Raw genomic sequence first — 5,525 nt, forward strand, 5'->3', positions numbered from 1 at the left:
TGTTCCTTTCCTTCTCTCTCCTTCTCTCCTTCCATTCCTCCTTCCTTCCTTTCTCCTGTTTCCTCCTTTCTCCTCCTTCCTTTCTTCCTCCTTCCCATACTTGCACTATCCTTTTCTATCCAATCATGTATCTATATTTCTTTCTTTCCTTCATTTCATACATCCACCCAGTTATCCTTCCTTTCTTCTTTCATTCAACCATTCATCCTACTGTCCGTTCATTCATACATCCATCCATCCAACCATCCATCCATCCATCTATCCATCCTTTACTTCCATCTAACTACTCACCTTTCCTTATACCTTCTCCCTTCTGTTACTGCCTCCCTTCATTTCTTCCCACTCTCCCTTCCTTTCTCCCATCTCTCCACTCATCTGCTCATTTTTAGCATCTTTAATGTTTTTGTTTTTGTTTTTCACCGCACCACACAGCATGCGGGATCTTAGTTCCCTGACCAGGGACCGAACCCGTGCCCCCTGCAGTGGAAGCTGGGAGTCTTACCTACTGGACCGCCAGGGAAGTCTCCATTTTTAGCATCTTTAACACCAGGGCTCCAATGACCTGAAGTGGCTGAGCTCAAAGCAGGTGTGGTAGGAAAAATCTTACAGTGAAGAACTGGAGTGAAGAACCCTGATTTCTAATCCTCATTTCCCTCCCAGGAACCTAGTGTGAGCAGTGGTGGTCACAAACTTTTACAGAGTAAGCCAGGCATAGTGCCTGACATTGGGGGTGAAAAAAACTTGGTCACTATTCTCAGGGACAGAGAATAACAACACAGCCTAAAAGAACTGCAGTCTGGTGAACTGTAAGGCTGAAGAAGGGAGACTTCTCAGTTGGAGACAGTTGGAGAGTGTTTCCTGGAGAAGCAGATGCCTGGTTGGGACTTGAAGGATAAGTATTTGTTGTGAGGATCAAATGAGATGGTAGCATGTGAGATTGTTTGTAAAACGTAAAATTGTCACATAGAGAGAATGATCTTTATTATTAAGATATTATGATGCTAGGGACTTCCCTGGTGGCACAGTGGTTAAGAATCCACCTGCCAATGCAGGGGACACGGGTTCGATCCCTGGTCTGGGAAGATACCACATGCTGCAGAGCAACTAAGCCCGTGCGCCACAACTGCTGAGCCTGCGTGCCACAACTACTGAAGCCTGTGTTCCTACAGCCCGTGCTCCACAGCAAGAGAAGCCACAGCAATGAGAAGCCCGTGCACCACAACGAAGAGTAGCCCCCGCTCGCCACAACTAGAGAAAGCCTGCGCGCAGCAACGAAGACCCAATGCAGCCAAAAATAAATTAAAAAAAAAAAAAGATATTATGATGCTAAACAACATTTAGACGAATGACAACTGGCCTGCCCAGAAAAGGAATTTGCCAGAAACACTAGCAGATTCCTACGCAATTTTTAAGATTCAAAGACAAGTTTGCTGGGATTGGAATTGGACATGCATAGAGTAGTGAGGCCAGGTAGAGGAGAGGTTCAGAGTGTGGGCTTTGGTATCAGACCTACTTGGGTCCAAGACTTGGCTGTCACTTGTTGTCCATCGCCCTCTGTGGAATGGGGATGATAACATAAGAAGATTAAATGAAATGTGTGTATTGGGGTTGTGCTCATAGTAAGTGCTCTGTAAACATCAGCTACTGCTGTTCAAGGGGAAAGGACTCAAAGTCATCTGGCTCATGCTGTTGTGAATTCATGTTTTCCTCTTGAAAATACGTTTGTTTGTTTGATCTGCCACCAAATAACCAAACATGTAACCCTGGGGAAATTACTTGATTTTTCTTGGTCCTTACCTTCCTTTTCAGTAGAGCCTCTTTAGATTGTTATGACTAAAACAAGATCTGTCAAGGGAAAGATCTTTAAAATGGGAGCCTAAGCCATGAAGATGTTCACATTGGCATTGTTTACCACCAGGAGGTGGAGAATTGGAAATAACACAGAGGTCCAAAAAGAGTTGACTTTTGAAATAAATTATGAGACTTCCTTCATCAGGAGTGTAAACGGTGATAAATAATAGGTCCCATGAGAACCAAGATTTTTTTCCTCTTGTTGAATGAAGAATCCCTCAGCACTCAAAACAATGTCCATCATATAAAGGTGATTGGTATTTATTGCAGGGATGAATGAATAAATAATACTGTCAAATTAATTTCCAAGGGGCAACCTTGAGGAATGCCATCTGACTACTGTTTTGCTATATGGCGTATACAAGTAGACCAGAAGGTCTACTTGTATATGCCAAGTAGCGTATACAACCACCACTCGTGGTGGTTTTTGAGAGGCTGTGTTGGGGGAGCAGGAAAGTCGGACTACAGAGAGAATGGAGCTATCAAGTGGGGTGTCTGAGAGTGTTTGCTGGATGGTGAGCAATACAACTCTCTTTTCCACGGCCCACAAAGTCTTCAGTGATACAGTGCCTGCCGGTTCTTTTGGGATTGGATGTGTTTTTGAAGGGTGAGATAAAATACAGAGACTGGCCTCAGTTGGAGAATACCCATGGGTATCCAGTCACATCTGAGTATCCTAACGTAGAAGACAATGTAATGACGTGGAAAGATGTTTGCAATATATTGTTAAAGAAAATAATTGGGTGCAGGAGGGAATGTGCGAGTGCAGTCCCACTTTGATTAAAATAGAAAAACATCTGTTCATGTCGGAATGGTGAGATTAAGGAATTTATTTGTCCTTTTTGATTATTCGTGCTTTACGTTTTCTTTAATGAACATGTACTGCTTGTGAAATTGAAACTGTGAACTGTTTGATGAGGTTAAGCTGTCCTTACTGTGTCTGACTGGTTGGTAAAGAAATTGAGCTAGAAGTGAAGTGACATTGTCAAGGTCAAGCCAAGACTGAGTGAGTGAGTAGCGCATTGATTCACAGCCAGTTCAGTGACCTTTCTGTTTGACTGGAAGGAAGCACCTCCCTGGTAGTGTTTTGAGTGCTTTGGACACACAGCATCTGAACCATCTGAAAGGCTGGACCATTCCCTCTCCTACTCGTTCCCTTTTGCTGGCTTCCAGGGAACAATCATCGTCCAGGGGAGTGTCAGTGGCTATAAGTGCATTCCTTCTTTTCCCATTTCAAAGGACACTCACCAGGTTTTCTTTTGCACTTCAGGTCAGTAACATGACTCTCCAGCTCTTCTGGGCAGAGAATCATGTCAGCAGGATGGGCTGCGAAGCCTCCTGCAGTTTGAGCCAGTTATAATCTGTGACTCATATCCTCAGATAACAATTTTCTATAAAGGTGTCTGCTGAGTGAGAGGGGCACACAGAGAGACAAAGCTAGAGGAGCAGTCCGGAAACATACCTAGAAGCATAAACCTACACCCCTGGAACTGAAAGGGTCCTTCGAGATCACCTGCCTCATCTCTGGATGATCTGGAAACTGAGGCTCAGGTTACACAGAGCAACAGCACAGCCAGTGCCGGAACCCAGGTGGTTTTGGCATCAAAAACATCTCTCCATTCCATCCTTTCCTGCTCCTCCTCCCCACTCCAGCCCACGGGATACCGCACACCTCCCTAGCTGATCTTCCTTCAACTCAGGGCTATGTCACAAAGGGCCCTGGGAACCATGTTGAGGAATTTGGACTTTAATCTGGGGCAAGGAGACACCATGGAAGAATTTTTAGAGTCAGATCTGGATTTCAAGTGGCGGCTGAAACCCTCTGAATGCTAGGTATAGAATGGACCCGAGGAAGTTCAAGTAGGCTCATGGAGACCCATGAGGAGGCTGCTGTAACTGTCCAGGGTGAGAGGCGATGGCAGCCTGAACCAAGGCTGTGGCGATGGAGATGGAGAAAAGTGGGTGGTCTGCCTGACTCCTTCAAGCCCTCACTGATCTCCTCCTTTGGCACTTATAGTCGGTATCACCCAATTTAATACTTAGCGATGGGCTTATATTTGTTAGGATTATTTTAGGTGTGACTGCATAGAAACTGGACTCAAACTAGCTCAAGCTCAACACTGTTGAGCCTTTTGCCAGGCTCGTGTGAGGTGTTCAGTAAATGACGAATGAATGAATGAACAGCTCTTGACTCCTAGACCACTGTTCTTTCTACTACACATTAGGCAATACTGACTTAAGCCTAAATTCCATAACCGTAACTGGTCTAAAGGCCATCTCTTCTGGGCTTGCACCCAACTCAGGAATCCCTTCTACAGCATGCCTGACAGATATCCATTTGGTTGTTCTTTGGCATTCTCTGGGGACAGGACACTGCCTACTTCAAAAAGCCAACCATATTTAAAAACAAAAAACATACAAATCTATACATGTTTTAAAAAGCAGCTTTACTGAAGTATAATTTACATACAATAAAATGCACCAATTTAAGTATAACATTCAATTAGTTTGAGAAACAAATAGTTATGTAACCACTGCCACACTACAGTTTAGACATTTCCATCAGGCCCAAGTTTGCTTGTCCTCTTTTTAGTCAATCAGCTCTCCCCACCTCTGCACGCTACTTCCTGTTACTATAATTTTGCCTTTTCTAGAATTTCATTTAAATGGAATTATATACTATTCAGTCTTTTGAGTCTGGCATATTTCACTTAGCATAATGCATTTGAGATTCATCTATGTTGTTGCGTATGTCAGGAGTTTGTTCTTTTTTATTGCAGAACGGTATTCATTGAATAGCTATTACCACAATTTGTCTATTCATTCAATTAGTTTAGTCAGCCTGCCATTTGGATTTTTTCTAGGTTTTGGCTATTGTTAACAAATCTACTATGATAATTCACCTATGCATCCTGTGTGGACATATTTTTTTTTAAATTTCTTTTGTATAAATACCTAGAATGAGATTTCTTGGTCATGTGGAAGGTATGTTTAACTTTTTTAATAATTGGCAGACTATTTTCCAAAGTGGTATCATTTTGCCTTTGTATTATTTTGCATTCGTGTCAATATTGTATGAGAGTTCCAGTTGCTCCACATTGTCACAAACGCTTGGTATGGCAAGTTTTTAAAATTTTAGTCATCATAGAAAAAGAGTAACTGTATTGCATTGTGATTGTCATTTATGTTTCCTTAATGATCAGTAATGATATGGAACATATTTCCATGTGCTTATTTGTTATTCATATAAAATAGACCTAATTTTAAAGCAATACTTTTTGCTTTTAGAAATCTCCAAGCTCGGGTCTTCCCTGGTGGTGCAGTGGTTAAGAATCCACCTCCCGGGCTTCCCTGGTGGTGCAGTGGTTGAGAATCTGCCTGCCAATGCAGGGGACACGGGTTCGAGCCCTGGTCTGGGAAGATCCCACATGCCGCGGAGCAACTAGGCCCGTGAGCCACAACTACTGAGCCTGCGCGTCTGGAGCCTGTGCTCCGCAACAAGAGAGGCCGTGATAGTGAGAGGCCTGCGCACCGCGATGAAGAGTGGCCCCCGCTCGCCACAACTAGAAAAGGCCCTCGCACAGAAACGAAGACCCAACACGGCCAAAAATAAATAAATAAATAAATTTATTTAAAAAAAAAAAAAAATCCACCTCCCAATGAAGGGGACACAG

Source organism: Eschrichtius robustus, chromosome 2, assembly GCF_028021215.1.
Source record: "Eschrichtius robustus isolate mEscRob2 chromosome 2, mEscRob2.pri, whole genome shotgun sequence".
Taxonomy (NCBI): domain Eukaryota; kingdom Metazoa; phylum Chordata; class Mammalia; order Artiodactyla; family Eschrichtiidae; genus Eschrichtius; species Eschrichtius robustus.